At 43.5% G+C, this 16,950-nt stretch overlaps 1 long non-coding RNA gene across 1 annotated transcript in view; it reads right to left on the bottom strand.

Moving 5' to 3' along the window:
• Nucleotides 1–11,200: 11,200 nt before the first annotated feature.
• Nucleotides 11,201–16,950, bottom strand: part of LOC121143490 — a 29,586-nt gene continuing 23,836 nt past the window's right edge. Inside the window, exons 2-3 of the long non-coding RNA XR_005880696.1 lie at nucleotides 15,074–15,285; nucleotides 11,201–13,468 (exon numbers count right to left, since the gene is read on the bottom strand). This is a non-coding gene — a long non-coding RNA (uncharacterized LOC121143490). The remainder of the gene's footprint in view (nucleotides 13,469–15,073; nucleotides 15,286–16,950) is intronic.

The following is a 16,950-nucleotide window of genomic DNA, read 5'->3' on the forward strand; positions in this document are numbered from 1 at the left end:
AGATCAAAGCCTTCCACACTCCCTGCAGAGCCTTGCGCAAAGCTCCCTCTGCCCACCTCTTCCCCCTGCCTTTACCCCTCGTAACACTCCCCACCACCCCGCACTGCTCTCTAGGCCTCTGCACACTGGCACCGTTCCTTCAGCTTTGTTGCTATTCTGTTGCTTAAGGAGCCTTTATAGTTAAGCTTGTGGAGAAAGTTCTCAGGAAAGAATTCCTAGAATTTTTGCCTGGAGCAAGTTTCCTGCTGAACACCGCTGGTGTCCCCTGTATCTTTCCGGGTGGCATTTACTGAGTTTTGTAATTATATGCTTGTGCACACAAGGTGGGGTTGTTGTACTCCCTGCACTCATTTGCCTGCTTTAGAAAATACACTCGGTGAGTGGGTGGGAAAGGAAGGAAGATTCCTTGGTTGCCTATTCTTAGATGTCAAAGTTCTGTCTGGACCGAGTCAAATTGCCTGAGACTGGTCTTGCAGTCTAATGTTCTGCTCCTTTGGGAGTACAAGCAGTCTTGAGGAGCTGCCTCCTACTACCCTGCATCCATCTCTGCGTGGATGGAGCTGTAGCAGGCTTTATTGCTGAGTGTGTGATAATAAGTGGGTATAATACATAGCCCAGGGTTTTCCCTTAGAAGTGGAGATGTCTGAAGAAAGTAAGAATTATACACTGCCCTGACAAGGGCAGGTCCCAAATGTGGAGATCCACCACTGCTAGCATTGCCTATGATAGGGTAGCTTACATTCTCAGGGCCTGGAGGTCAGTACTTGGAAGCTAACTCATGTGCAAGTAAAAACTGCATTCCCTAATATTATGTAAATTCCTAGTAAAACTAATATTGGCTTCTCTCCTTCAGTCTTTTGTCTCAGAACCTAGTCATTTCTCCATAGAATTCTGATCAGAAGCAGCATGGTCTCCATCTCCCGTCTTGCTGTAGGTGTGCTGGGATTACAAATTTAGGCATCCAAACTTGGCTTTACACGAGTTCTAGGGATGGGAACCCAGGTCCTCGTGCTTTTGTGGGAAGTATTCTAGGCATGGAGCCATCTCCCTGGCCTGAGATTTCATCTCAATAAAGTTTTGGAAATTGACTCCCTCAAATGACCATAATGCAAAATTCCATTTTGATACAAAAGAAACCAAACTCACTTCATGAACGTAATAATAAATAATAAAAGAATGTCTGCATCATGTGGTAGCGGGTGTACACCTGTAGTCCCAGCATGGGGGAGGTAGAGGGAGGATGAACAAGAGTTTGAGGCCAGCCTGAACTACGCAGTGAGACTGTGTCTCAAGACAACGCAAAACAAAACCAAAAACTTATGATCAGCCCAAATGAGACATTTGTTTAGACTTCATACTGGAACAGTACTTGGGTGAAGAATATTTTAGCTACTGCTTAGAGGAGAGAACATAGCACTGTACAGACAGGGACCCTGCGTCACTCAGCTGTTGAAGCTGAAAGGGAATGGGGAAGTCAGACAATATGCAGGCAAATAAGTAAACAAACTGTATGTTAGTCTATAGGTTCAATGGCAGAGAATAGCTAGAAGGGGGCGATTGGGCGTAGATGGCAAGAGGTAGTGGATACTGGTTACACAAGTTGCTCAGGCTGGGTTGGGACTGGTGGGGTGACAGTTCAGCAGAATTGGAGGGAAGAGAAGAAGCACGCCATGTGCAAATTCTGAGACAGGAACAACCAAAGTAATGACCTCTAAGGTTGGCTTGGGCTTCCTGTTTCTGAGGACCCCCCCAAAAAGCGGAAAAATAGGGATGTGTTATACACCCGGAGAAAAGAAGTGACAAGAAACACAGGTACTTTGAAGTTATTGAAAGAATGCTAGCTCTTGTTTTAAATCTGAAGCCACTGGAGTGGATGGGTCACAACCTGAAATACTCATTAAATGATTAATTCATTCACTATTTTTTTTACTGTGGCACAGTTGTATGTGCAGTGTAGTCAGTACATATATACAATGTGTAAGCATCACATGAGAACTATAAGGATTGCCATCTCTCTATGGTGATCATTTCTGTACTGGGAACTTCCATCCTGTCTAGTGATCCTGAACTATAACATAAATTACTACAAATGGTAGTTAAACGAGGGTGTTGAGGTTAGCCAGATCTACTGCCTCCATCTCTCCACATTATTCTCCACTTCCCCATCTCTGTCCTTCCCAGTCGCTGAAGCTATTTCTTTCTTCCATGAGATCAGTTTTCTTGTTCTCCCTGTGCCTGAAAGCATCTGCCACTAGAGAAATGAATAAGAAAATATAGTATCCATATGAACACAATGGACTGTTAGTCAGCTACAAACAAGAATGAACTGTCACGTCTAACAACATAGCTGGGAAGACCTGGGTTTCAAGACATCACTCCAGTTGTTGTATCTGAAGATGTGAAGACTGGGGACGGGGGATGGTGAGAGTGACACAAGGGACAGGGGGTCTTCTGGGGAGTCCAGGAAGAAGCGTGTTTGACTGCAGAGGAAACCAAAGCTGTCACATTTGGGGACGGTTGTAAAGGAAGACAAATGGAGGGTACATGTGTTAAAGGCCTGGACTGTTAGAAAATTTGTTGCTATTTAAGAGAAGGGCAAATGGGAAGTAGAGTCTTGGGAAGGATATACTAGGGAGTTGAGTTCCAGGCACTGAAATCAGGAGGAGAAGTCAAGCAGCTGCCTGGATATGTGAGTCTGGAATTCAGGATGAACCACTGTAAACTTCTGCCATCAAGTGACCATCTGAGTTGAGCTGTTACACAAAGACAAGCTCGTGTCGTGGCATTAGCACACACTGACCTATCAGGAAGGAAGGCCTCCAGTTGTCAGTGAGAACTCCCACAGCTACTAACTTATGAGCCCCTTGAAAGAACGACTTTGCCTTGTGCCTGTTTTCCTGGTGCATAGGATGAAGCATGGTGTCTCTAAGACAATCTCACCAGAAAAGGAATGTGTGTGAGAGCCTGGAGACATTCAGCTTTGCATCACTGACTGTAATATGCAGAACTTCAGGGAGGGACACAGGGGCTAATGATTTCAATCTAAGGGCAGCTAGCACCATTGCTTTGATCTGAGACAAGGCAGAGCATCATAGAAGAGAGTGAGCTGTTCATCTCACAGTGGAAGCCACTTCTTGGGAGGATGTGGCAGCCAGGAAACAGATCTTCCTGAGTTAAAGGAAGAGCCTGGGACAGTCGTGACCTTCAAAAGCATGCCCCTGGTGAGTTACTTCCTTCAGTTAGATCCCTTCTCGTAATAGCCCACTAAGCAATGATTGCTTGAATGAACTGATCCATTCATGTAAGAATGTAATGCTAGAATCTGGCCTCTGCTCAGGCCACAACATCTGCAGCAATCTTACCCTTTCACAGATACAGACGGGCACCCTACTGAGACAGTCTGGGAGTCTCTAGCTAACACACACACACACACACACACACACACACACACACACACACACACACACACCAACCTTACCTGGGAACTGAGTTAACATCAAATGGCCTATGTCACATCCTGCCTTCCATCCTTCCTTGCTTTTTACCTGGGAATCAGAGAACCTGGCTGTGGGCTCTGGCTATGGATCTCCTCCAGGATGTGGGCTCTGATTCTCTTCAGAGACCCCACCACACTGTTATTCTTGCTGTCTGTTTGTTGCCTGGCCCTGGTTCTGGGATTTTAACCTTCCTGGGAATCCCCAGCATACTAACGCTCCTCTGTCTGTCTGCCCATGGCATCAGTAACCTGTAGTCTGACTCAGTGTCTCTTTGAACCATCAGCCCCATCCAAAACCTCGAAGTTAGAGCCCTCATGATTCAATCATCATTCAGTGATGAGATGGAGGACTCGGGGGACCAAGCCTGCAACACTTGAGCCTTCTAACATTTGGATAATTACGTTCACGTGTCCTAATAAGTAGTCAGCCTATCCAGAGTTTTTAAATGCTAAATATAAGAAAAAATATTTTACTATTTTTTGAAATATTTTTCCTATACATTTGTTTTCTTTTTTTCAAATTTCAAAACCTACTTTGTAACTTGGATAGCAAACACTCAAAAGAAGCCATTAGGAAAACTTGTGTGCTGAAAAGGAACCTCCATTCCAATATGACATACTATATTCAGATGTATTTTTTAAGTAGATGAGTTTTTGTACAGGCATATAATATATTTAAGCAAATTATAATTTAAGAAATTATCTCTGCCCTCAGGGAACTTTACAATCTAATTGACCAAGTTACATTTATTTAAATGAAACCCTAGCATAGTGCTTACCTCAGTGTGGTTCTGCCCGTTTGCCCCTGGCCAGGGTCTTACATCATTGTACTAGTATCTAAGGAGGAGGAAGCAGAAAGAGTGTTCTTCGCTCAGGACAAGATTGACAGTTTTCTGTTGCATTTCTTTGCATTTCATAACATTCTAGACAGCCCCGGTCTCTGGCTATGTCCCCTGTGTCTACACAGAGTTTCACCAGTGCCTGCATTAGTCTAGAGCTCAATGAATCAAGCTCTGTTACCTACCTCTGGCTCCTCCTGCCTCCGTCTCTTCATATACTCCAATAAATTGAGTTCCTAGTCAGGATTTTAGACATTAATCACAAATTATGATCATTGTCGTTATAAAATAAGAATTGTTTAGAATTGTATAAACTGGTGATTCATGTTTTAAAAGTGCTTCACATACTGGACTCCATCTTCTTCAGGAAGTGTGGCACAGAGTTGAGCTCTCTAATCTCCACAGGCAGTTTCAGAGGAATCGTTTTTAAAAGGAGTGCCATTCCAGTAACTTCTGGAGAAGAAACGCACACTTAACTGTTTCTTTGTTATTGTTTGAGGGGTTGTTTTCGGGAAGGGTCTCAAGTATTTCAGGCTGATCGGACTCACAAAGTAGGTGAGAGAAACCTTGAATACTTCAGCCTCTATAGTGCTGGGATGACAGATGTGTGCCACCATGCCCAACTTTCAAGTAGTAGATTTCCTATTGCCCTGCAATTATTCTTCAACTAAGAATATATAGTAATGTTTGAAAGTTCTTTTGCTTACATATTTAAATAATTTCTTACTATGGACCAAATGATCTTGCTTTAGAAAAAAGTATACAGGACCAAAAGATAGCTCAGTGGAAAAGAATGCTTGTTACACATCATGCAGTCCTGGGTTCAAATGACCAGAATCCATTTAAAAAGCTAGTGTGATGCTGCACGCTCCTGTAACTCCAGTGCTGGAGGCAGAGTCTGAAGACAGGATGATCACTGGCATTTGCTGATTGCCAACTTAGCACCAGCCTCAGTGACAGACCCTCTCTCAAGGGAATAAGGTAGTGATAAAGTAGGAGAGCTTATGCCCTTCTCTGCATGCACACGTGTACACACTATACACACAAACACACATGTGCATACAGCATACACACATACATGTGCACACTATACACACATGTATACATATGCACATACCATATACAAATACACATATACACATTCACATAAAGATATACACACATATGGATAATATTACACACACGTATGCCACACATGAATATATACCATAACACATACATTAACACACATGCAATACACATGTGCACATCATACACATATGTCCATATACAAATAAACATGGGCACATGTCTCTCTATATATACTCATATGTACATCACAGCACATACATGATACACATGCATGCATGCATATACCACATATGCAGAGACATGTTCATATACACCACACATGCATTCGCACGTGTAAGTGATAGTGTGTAATTAACTTCTCAAAAACAACCCTTTGGCTTCTGGTGAGTTACTTTGGATTACTGAGTCTGTTACTTTAGGAGGGCTGAGCTGAGGGGTACATTCGGAAGCTCGTTTTTAAATGGCTTGCTTCACGTTTTATTTCACTGACATGTTCATGGTCAGCATCAGCAGCTTCTGAGTCTGACAAGCCCGGCTCTCTAGTGTACTGTTTAGACAGAAGCAAAAGAAGACAGGTTTTGGTAGAAAGTACAAAGTAAGAGATAAACCTCTTGAGAGCCGTCTTCCTTCCCCCACTCCCTGGCCGCCGCAGGGCTGGCAGATAGGCATCGGGGACTCTGTGTGTTTTGGTGTATGTTCAGAGATAAGGGACACTGCCATGGAGCAGGAATGAGTGGAATTCAACCATTGTATTTATTACTGGGGTTTCAGTTTATTAAATTTCCAGAATGTTCTCTTCAGTCATACTAAATGTGAGCTATTTCTTTTTCCCTTGAAGCTTTCTGATTGTTACCCATTCCACAAATTCCCCTGTGACCTTTCTTAATTGTTTCCCAGGCTCAGTCTTTTTTATTAAAAAAAATACTGCCTATATTTTTACAGCAAGTTTTGGGGTTCAGCCTTAGCTCCAAGTCATCATTCTTAAGATCTCTTATAAAATGATTACTTATTTTAACACAAAATATTGGATGATTTTGAGGGTTTAAGAAGCCCACCAGTATATGCCACTAACCCAGGAGTATGGTTGACTTGGGCAAACTAGGCTAATTTAAATTTGTCTTCAACTTGTCCTTCCTGGTTCCCAGGCCTCTAACAATGGTGGAAATACAAATGTTTATTTTTAAAGCCTTGGAATGATTTAGTTGGCTTTCTTTAACAGTACTTTCCCCTACTTCTGAAATTGCAGCATCAGATAAGAGACTACTAGTACTAGTAAGAATATTACAAAGTCCAACCCCATGTTTTTTATATACTTCGTTAGAAGCCAGCGAGAGCCTGCATCTCTTGATAGAAGTATTTAAGTCACCTCTTTACTTAGTTCTCATTCCTAGAAGTACTCATATCAAGACCAGGACTCATACTGCCTGCTACCCAGGGCCAAGGAATGCTCTCAGACTCATTCACGAAACTCTTAAGATTCAGGAAAGGGCAAGGATGGGGTGTGGCTTTCCTGCTCTGGTATCTGCACGCAGGGAGTAAGTTCGGAGTAGAGTCAAAGAAAACTTTAAATCTTCCTCCAGCAGACAACTTCTAAATGATTTCCCTCTTGCTCAGCTGTTTCTAGGCACAAGTGAATACATAGAGATAATCCTTCCAAATAACATAAGGACTCATGATTGTCTCAAAGGTTTTCATCTGAAAATCACCTACACAGTCCAATGCAATTAGAGGCAGTGCTCTCAGCCCCCTCCTTTACAGAACAACCTATGCTGTTTTTTCTTCCAGAAAATATTTTAGATAGGTTTCAATAAAGCATTCATAAACAATAAGGCTGTTAAAATAGAAAATCAAACAGCATATCTAAGAGGAGTTTTTAAATAGCTACTGTAACTGCACATTAACTGTAATTCTGAACTTCCTGGCTGTGCGGAGAAAGAGAAAAAACAATGGGTTATATTGTTTGCAGTGCGGAAGAAAGGACACACTGCTGCCAGAGAAGCCCATTTTCTCCTTCGTTTTATGTTTAATGTGTCATGTCCTGTGAACCTGTATGCGCTTTATAGAGAAGGTAGAGAGCGACTTCATGGGGCATCGTCCATAGGGAAGTAAAATCTAGAAGCCCAAGAAAAAGAAAACAACAAACAAGCAAACAAATCCCCTGCATAACGGCAGGGAAACCACAGGGGTGAGGAAAACGGTAGAGCATATTCTGCAAAGACGATCTCCAGGCACCAGGAAGCATATGATGTGGATTTCCTTCAGATAAAGCATCTTTAATGTCACTTCTTAAATGCATGCAAGTGCAGGCTTTCATTTCCTTTGAATTAAAAAAGACAAACAATAATAGCTTTCACTTTCTGAGTGATGTACTTTAGAATTTCTGAGAAGACTGAAAAATTATAAAATGAAAGTATGCATAAGCCATATAGGACCAGAGAAATGTCTCAGTGCATAAAGTACTTGCCTTGTAAGTTTGAAGACCTGGGTTTGAGTACTCAAACACCAAGTAAAAGCTAGATGTGTCACATGAGCCTCTGTAATGTCAGCTCTCCTACGCAGAGATGAGAGGCAGAAACAAAAGAATTCCCAGAATTACCATGGCCCACCAACTTGGTGAATACAGCAGACAAAACAACAAAGAGATTGTCTCAAACAAAAAGGACACTGATGACTGACACCTGAGGTTAGACACACACTGTCACACACTCCCACACTCTCACACACACATACCCTTTCACACTCAATATACTCTCAAACACATGCACACACTCACACACACACTCACATACATACACTCTCATATACACAATCTCTCTCACACACACTGCCTCTCACACTCACACAAATACACTCAGGCACACAGACTGCCTCTCACACACTCATACACTTTCACACTCAACATACTCTCAAACACATGCACACGTTCAGATATACACATACACTATCTCACACACATACACTCTCACATACACATTCTCTCTCTCTCTCACACACACACACACACACATAAAAACACTCATGCATAGGGTTATTCTAAATTACAAGTCCCTGGATGTGCTTGAGTTAATGTGGAAATAATTCTCTTTTTTATTATTGTGGTTCGTGGCTGGAACCAAGTCTTGTCTGGTCTTTGTTTTTGAAAATGTAATAAAGTAAAGAACATCATTGTCCAGGATTCACTGAATCAGAAAAGGGCAGTGCTGAGTTTACAGTGGTCAGATTAGAATCATGATGCAGAGAAACATTTGGGGACCTGTCTGGATGCCCATAGAGCCTATAGCAGGCCAATACTCTCTAAAATATGACATCTCCAGGAGAACCGATTGGGATTTCTGTGTGATAGGAATGCATGATGTCCAGGGACTAACCCAATTCCCAGGGGCTCAAGCTTGAGTCCTTAGAAAAACAGTGACTAGACTTCCCCCAAATTTAACTTACCTGCTGTGTGGGAAACTTTTCTACAAATGTGTACCCTGTATAAAGCAAGGACTACAGCAGAGACAGCAGAAGACAAGCATGGATTTGGACTATGGTTTCCAAGTCTACAGTCTGCATCAAAAAGTCATTTAGCAAAAGGTACCATGGCAGATTTGCCAAGGCTAAATGCTAGAGAAAACAAAAAACCGTGAAAGTGGGTTGTGCTCTTCTTATTCTGATGCCTTTAAATGCTTCCCTTGTTTCTCACATAGTTTCTCTGTTTTTATTCAGAGGAGTCTTATTCCAATATTTCCTTAGGACTAAGGAGACGGCTTCGAGGGCTAAGTACCTGCAGCATGAGTGTGAAAACTTGAGTCCCCCGGAGCCCATACAAGCCACCATAATTCCAGTGCTCCCAAAGCAATATGGGAGACAAACACAGGGGGACGAATCCCTGGGAGATCGTGGGCTGCTAGCCTACTGCAGGCAGCAATGAACAAGAGATTCTGTCTCAAGCAAGGTAGAAGGCAAGGACTGATGCCCAGGATTGCCCTCTGCCCTCTGCCCTCTGCCCTCCAACTTAACACAAACGGGGGGGGGGGGGGGATTGAGTTTGAGTTTCATTTCAGTGCAATAGAAAAGGAGGAAGATAATTTTCTTTGTGGAAAGAAGCACCAGAATTGTATGAGAAAATAGTGGTGCATAAAGTATTTTGGTGGCCTGTCTGGTGGCCTGTCTGGTGGCCTGTCTGGTGGCCTGTCTGGAAGCTGATGGAGGCAGCAGCAGGTAAGTTCTCTCTGAAGACAACAGGAATGCTAGCTGCTGGGCATAAAGCCAGCTACTTTGTGGAGTATTGGTTTCTAGTAGCAGAAAGAAGGGAGTAAAGTAAAAGCTATACAGAATTCCAGGAGGAATAGTAAGATGATTCATTGGGTAAAGGGACTTGCCATACAAGCTTGGTGACCTGCGTTCGATCCCTGGGACCCACTTAAAGATAGTTGGAGAGGACTAAGCCCACAAAAATTCTTCTGACCTCCACCCCTCCACACACACACCACAAATACATTTTTAAAATAATAGAGGAAGAATTTCCAAAGGTAAGAGGCTAGGGGACATTTGCAGGAGCATAGGGTTTCATGGAGACAGCATATGGCCAATGAATATTATTAAGGGACAGAAATGAGTTTGTATTTCTTTTCCAAACATCATTGTCTTAAATCCAAACTGAAGTCAAATGTTTCTCTTCTGGTAAGATATAATATGTTCATTAGCTGTCAGCCCTCAGGACAACAGAAACACAGCGGTGTGTGGGGGAAGATGTGTTTGGCATTGGGAGTCACATTGGGTGTGGGGTAGAGAGGGGAGGGGTGAACAGAAGCAGAGGATCTGGGGGAGCAATAGGCCTTGATCAGACACGGGAAGTCACAACTGACAACTAGGGAAAGTCAAGACTTCAACAGTCCGAATATGGCCGGGCAGTGGTGGCGCACGCCTTTAATCCCAGCACTCGGGAGGCAGAGGCAGGCAGATCTCTGTGAGTTCAAGGCCAGGCTGGACCGACAGCCTCCAAAACAATACGGAGAAACCCTGTCTCGTAAAACCAAAAAAAAAAAAAAAAAAAAAAAAAAAGAGTCCGAATATGGTGGGTTCCTCTTACATACAGTCAAGCTGACCCAGAATTTAAAGGGGTTTCAGAGCAGGAGGATCTGGCTGTTCAGAAAGCAGCCTGGGCCTCATCAGGCCGTGGCTGTTAACTGTAAAGTGGGAAGGATACCACAAGGAGAACGAGGGGCTGCAGCCGCTGTTCCTCTGGTAAACAAGTAAGCTATTAATACTTACCAGTGGCTGTGGGTATGCCAGAAAAATAACCTCACATCAGTGGGCAGCCTCTCACACTGCTGTAGTGATTCAACTCACAGTAACACCACTAGGCAACTTTGGGATTTAACAGTTGCAAATTGATAATGCTCCCAAGTTTCCTGATACTCTCACTGAGAGGTGGGCAGGCCTCTGTTAAAGTGTGGATTGACCTAGGTCTTTTCTGCTTCGATAGACATGCAGTATCAGTTTCTTGGGCTAGGTCTTAAGATACTGGAAGATTTCATTCCTAGCTCCTTATCACTTTGTCTGGTAAGAAATTCAATGTCAAGCTGGTGTGGCGGTGGCACACACCTTTAATCCCAGCACTCAGGAGGCAGAGGCAGGTGGATCTCTGTGAGTTTAAGGCCAGCATGGTCTACATAGTGAGTTCCAGGACAGCCAGGGCTATTACACAGAGAAACCCTGTCTCAAACACACACACACACACACACACACACACACACACACACACACACACACACACCCCAAAAGTAAAAAACAAACAAAAAGAAAGAAATTCAGTGTCAGTGAACCTGTTTAATGGATAAAGACACTTGCTGCCTATTACCTGAGTTCAGTCTTTGGAACATATGTGACAGAAGGAGATAACTGGGTTTCATAAGCTGTTGCCTGACCTCTGCATGCATGCTGTTATACCCACCCATGTGCGTGGGTGCACACATACCCAGACACACGTGCATACATTGGGATATTTGACTTTTCTGGAAAGCAAATGATTCTACCTGAATTTTCTACCAATGAAATCATGGCAATAATAATGAAATAATGAAATAATTTTCTATTTTAAGCCACTACACTTTGAGGTAATTTTCTATATAGCAACACATAACTATATCATCATATTTAAAAGCTTTGATTTTCAAATTTGTTGTTTGATAGTTTCAAGACTAGGTTGTATGAATATAACTTTAGCATTAATTTATTTTTAAAACTCACATAATCAGACAGAGATCCATTTGAGGGGAAAGGAGAAACACGTGAAAGAAGGTGCATTTGGTGTCAAACACCAGCTCAGTTGTTAAGTTTACAAACGCAAGTGTGAAGGCGCATGTGTAAAGGGTCTGAGGTACAAGAGGGACTGAGCAGGGGCCAGCTTCCACCCCGCTGCCTCCCGCATCCCCTTCTCTTTGTATGTCACTGCTGTTTTAGAGGCAGGGGTGCAGACTATCATGGAGTTACAGTCAAAGAGACACTGGAGAGCAGAGGTGTGTCTCAGGATTAAAGTGTGTACTCAGCACCTGTGGGCAGTCCTGAGCTCACCCCCTGCACCAGAACGACAAGAAAAAAAAGTCAAAAATTAAAACTGTGCAGTTCAAATGTGTGTGCTGTGTATGTGATCTTAGAAAAATCCTTAAGGGCTACAGGACATAGCTCATTGGCAGTGTTTGCCTAGCATACAGGAAGGCTGGTTCCATCCCCCAGCATGGCATAAATACGCATGGTGGTGCGGGCCTTTAATCCCAGGTTTATTACTCCAAAGGTTTATTAGAAATTCAGGGCTACTCCAGCTACATGTAGTTCTGGGTTAGCCTGAACTACATGAGACCTCATTTTAAAAGACACAGAGAGAGAGAGAGATGAATCTTTATGAGTCCCAATTTTCTAAGCAAAATCTAGAAGATTAATTGAAATGATTTACAAGTATGGAACTCCATTCCTGAGGCAGCGTAAGTGTTCTTTAGCGGTTACTGTCTTCATTATGATCATGATTCATGTCAAGCTCAAATATAATATTATATTATGAGGTGAAGCATTTGTCTAATGATGCCTTGAGGGAAAAGAAAAAGACATAGAAACCATATGCTGTGCTTTCTAGGATGTGTTTCTTTTTTCCCTAAAACACGAAAAGATTCCTATGGGTGCCGGTAGACTCAACCGTGTAGAAACACCACTTCTCAAGGAGGTCAAAGCCAGCACTGAGCCCTCAGGAGTCCACTCAGAAGAGGACAGACAGCAATCTTCTTGTTTCCCTTGTTCTTCTTCCTTCTGTTGTTGTCTGTGGTAACCACAGTTATCTCAGCGTCCAGCACAGACCTGCAAAACCCATTGCTTTTCTTAACCAATGTAGTTCAGAAATCATGACAACTTGGTCTCAACAACAGAGTGCCATTTTTCTCTCCACAGGAAAACAGGAGCCAAATCAGAATGACAAGTGCAGACTCTGTAAAATCTTTCAGAAGGAATGAAACCCACAGTCAGCCCTTGGAATACAACCACCTGCTGCTTCCTGAAAGCTTAAGGAAGTTTGTTGCTGTCACAAATAAAACTGTTCTTCCTTCTCCAGGCCTGTGATTAGGCCCCAATGCATGTCCCTGCATTTAGGAATGAGTTTGGGGTCAATGTGGTACATGCTTTGCCCCATCTAGTTCAGTACTTGAGTTGGAAACCATCTGATCGGTAACATGGTGACCTGATTCCTTACTTGCTCTTCTAGAAGCATCCTTAGGATACTTGACACATGGTGGAAGACAGCAATACTCTCCAGGGATATAGAGGACTTCTCTTCAGCACCCAGGATCCTCTGTGAGAATGTTCAAATCCACAAATGCCTGAGTCAAATGGCAGCCCCAGAAATACTAACACAGTGGTAGTTTCTCACTCAATCCAGGTTCTCTTCCCCACTTCCCATAAGCCTGCTGTCTTCCATATCATTTCATATTCACAGTGACAGGCAAAGAATGTCTGAGGCACGAAGAGTCATGTTGGTGAACCACATTTGCCACCTTTAATATTTTGGAAATGCTGGAAGTTTCCATTCTCTCACCTGTAAAATGAAGACATCATAGAGATAAAATGAAGAAACATGAGTGAAGTTCTTAACACACAGTATAAATGTTAGCTGCAAATACAAATACAAATTAGGCATTATTACCTGAACTTGAAAAAGTCATTTATGTCACACCCCTAGCTGGGAATGGGGGAATAAGGACAGGACTTAGATTCAAAGCCAGGTCTCTATGACTTAAACCACAGGAGTGCTTGACTTTGGGCTCTGTTTTGGGATTTGCTGTGTTTTGCCAAGCTTTGATTCTACCAGCAGGAATAGAAAGCACCTCCAACAAGAATCTGCCAGTTAGCAGCTGGTTTTGATTTATTCTCTTGTTTACTTAACCGACTTAGTGTTTCCCTGTATCTTGATGGAATAGTAGTTGGGTGGCTCACAGAAGGGAGTGTTGTCACTTTAGTATGGGATAGTACATGGTCCATGAATTCTTTCTCAAGCTTCTTAGGAGATTAAGGCCAGGAAGAAAGAATGTGTCAAATACAAGAAAGAACTAGTTAGACATTATCTCATCCCACGTTAACTCTGTGAACCTAATTGCTGGGAGTCCTTAACTAGATAAAGACCAAGGGTCCACCCTGAATGCCATTTGAAAACAGCAAGAGAAAACGGTAGGAGAGGGTGCAGGTGTGACCTGGGAGCCAGCCTACTTGACACACTGCACTTCTAAATAAGAAGCATGACACTCCATGCTCCAGAAGCCACAGCAATGAACTCTGAAGTAGGGTGAGTAGCCAGCAGCTGGCCTGCAGATGAGTCTGCCCCCTCCTGTCTTCTTTAATGTGCTATTTCCACAAAGAGACCCTGGTGGTATGGTTGCTCACTGTCCAATGTGAGGTAATGTGCTAGCCAATCACAGTCAATAAGCTTTCACTATACAAGAGGTTGCATGTGTACAATAAAGCAGACGCTCTTTCCTGGCAATGTCTCCAGTGTGGTTTATCTCCACACCCTTTACCGACCCACGAGTATTGCTGTCTTGTCAGAGGATACCCCAGTAACAACAAGAAATATACATGAGTTAGAAACACCCAGATTATACTTTAAGGGATTTTTCAGGGGTTTAAAAATGTAGGAGAGCGGGCTCATAAGCAGCCTTCCAGGGCTCTTAAGTAGCTTCTAAACAATTCAACTGTGGGCCTTATCTTGCTCAGAGCTAATTCATAAAACAATGCTGCGAGATCTTAGTGACTGGCTCAGAGGCTAGTTGATGCTGCATGCCCATATCACCATTGTGGGAGTCAGGAAGAAAGCAGGGTTAGAGTGACAGCCATTCCCCGGCACCAAGAAGCAGCCTTGTATCAGTGCGAGTTAAGTTCCCCAAAGGTGTCTTTGGCAGATCTTACTATCCTAAGGCCAAATCATCTTGGGACAAGCTCCCATCTGTTTTTAAACCTACTGTGGATTGTGAAACTGGAGTCTCTGGTGATGACTTCCGAACCAGATGACAGAGACAAAGGGACTGAGTCACATGCATGCTGATGCCACCAGCAGCTTGGGCAGCTTACAGTGAGCTAGAAGAGGTCTTGAATAATCTAACAATCGAAGTGGGGGAGTGGGGAGGGGAGGGGTGGAGGGGCAGCTAACCTGGTCACCCAGGGTTGTTTTCTCACTCTGGCAGCTCCAGGAATATCATGGGGGACAGAAAGCACAAACTGCCCTGGGCTGGATGAGCAATCCCTCAGTCAGGCTCCGGTTCCAAAGCCTGAATGTGCCCAGAGATGCTCCTCTGACGGCATCTTCTCACTCCATTTCTGCCTCCAGAGGTCCTCTGCAGGTTTGGCATCCTGGTCTTGTACCTGTAGGAAGAAGACAGAGAAATGGACAAGACAAAATTGGGCCTCTTTCCCTCACCCCCCCATAAAAGCACTCCTCACCTTTGTTTCATCCTCCCTGCCCTACTGTATGCTTTTATAACTCAAGGGAGGCTGCAAAGAACCTGTCTTACTGTCTATGCACTGGTTGAGCTTGGTGGCTCAGGGAAGAAGCTCCGCTTGGCACTGGCTCTGTCGAGCCCTGGCTTGGAGCCCAGGTGCAGGGCAAACACTTTGTCGTCTTAGCAGGTTCTTGATCTTCGACTCTGCTGTGATTTAGAGGTAAAACCCCTGCCTCTGCCCACAGCCTAACACTCCACCTTGGTTCCTCTCTGCTCCACATACTGGGATCAGCAGGCTTATCTTGGAAAGACTCCTTGGAAAGATAAGTAAGTTTATCTTGGAAAGAGTCCAGCAGAGAATTCCGACCTCACCCCAACACCCTGACACAGTATACACAAGGAGCCATAGCTCCTGGTCCAGGAATCGTTTCTGTAGCCGTCACCCTGGGTGGCAAAGCTGACTGTCCAGATGGCTGAGATTGTATTTCAAGAACATGTCAATTTCTCCAGAGAACTCCAGTTTGCTGTAGAATTCCTGGTGCCATTGAGCCTTTGGAGATGAAGCTTTGAGGCTACAGGCAACTCTGGAAGCCAGAGCATGATTACATTGTTGAATAAAACCCAGAGACGACAACTTTAATTATTATGAAGATGCATCAGTCTTACACAATATTCAACATTAGTTAAATCCAGTTACAATCACCCAGAATCCAGCGATCTCCTTCAAAGCCATTTTCACAAGGTAGCAAATGAGCCATCTTGTAACCTCATCAAAAGAATGGAAAAGCCTTCTTGTGGTCAGCTGAGCCTCAAACCTGCTGTCAAGAGGGCAAGCTGGATATTGGATGGAGGGATCTGAGGGAGAGGAGGTGGGCCAGTGATTTTAGCTACATTTCTTTTTAAAAAATTACAATTCTTTATTATACTTGATTTAGTGTGTGTCTGTGTGTGTCTGTGTGTATATACTATGGCAAGAGTAGAAGTCAGAGAATGACTTATGGGACTCAGTTTTCTCCTTGACAATGGGACTGGACTCAGGCTATCAGGCTCAACAGCAGGTGCTTTTACCATCTAGGCCACTTCACTGACCTTAAAAGTTGACAATATCTAGTAAAGAGGATGCCAGGTTTACTATTTTCACAACTGTGAGTTACTCAGTGCAGACTCTTGGTGTACACAGTACTGCCATGCAGTCACTCCAGTGTCAATGCTGGGAGACTGCACATTATGGTTTCCTTTTAAAGAGGCTTTGAATAGTTAAAGTAGTGAAATCCTGGCTATGAAGAGCATGACTCTGCCCTAGGGCTGCCTCATCTGGGATTGAGAGCAGTGCTTTGTGCTCTAAGCAGTCACCAGGGAGCTTCCTCCTGGAAGAGAGTTTAGAGTTTACTTACATGGACTCTAGTGCTATGAAGGAGTTACTGCAGGTTCCCTAAAATGGACTTGGTTGCCTCTGCTCCTGAAGTTAGTAGATTCCTAGGATAATGTCGTAGGGATAATGAACTTGCTGGACAGCAAAGGAAGTAATCACACCTGAAGTTAGTGTGCTACGTTGATTTGCTGGCTCACTAGGAGTTGTCCTTGCTTT

This window comes from Mesocricetus auratus, unplaced genomic scaffold (assembly GCF_017639785.1).
Source record: "Mesocricetus auratus isolate SY011 unplaced genomic scaffold, BCM_Maur_2.0 Super-Scaffold_100013, whole genome shotgun sequence".
Classification (NCBI taxonomy): Eukaryota; Metazoa; Chordata; class Mammalia; order Rodentia; family Cricetidae; genus Mesocricetus; species Mesocricetus auratus.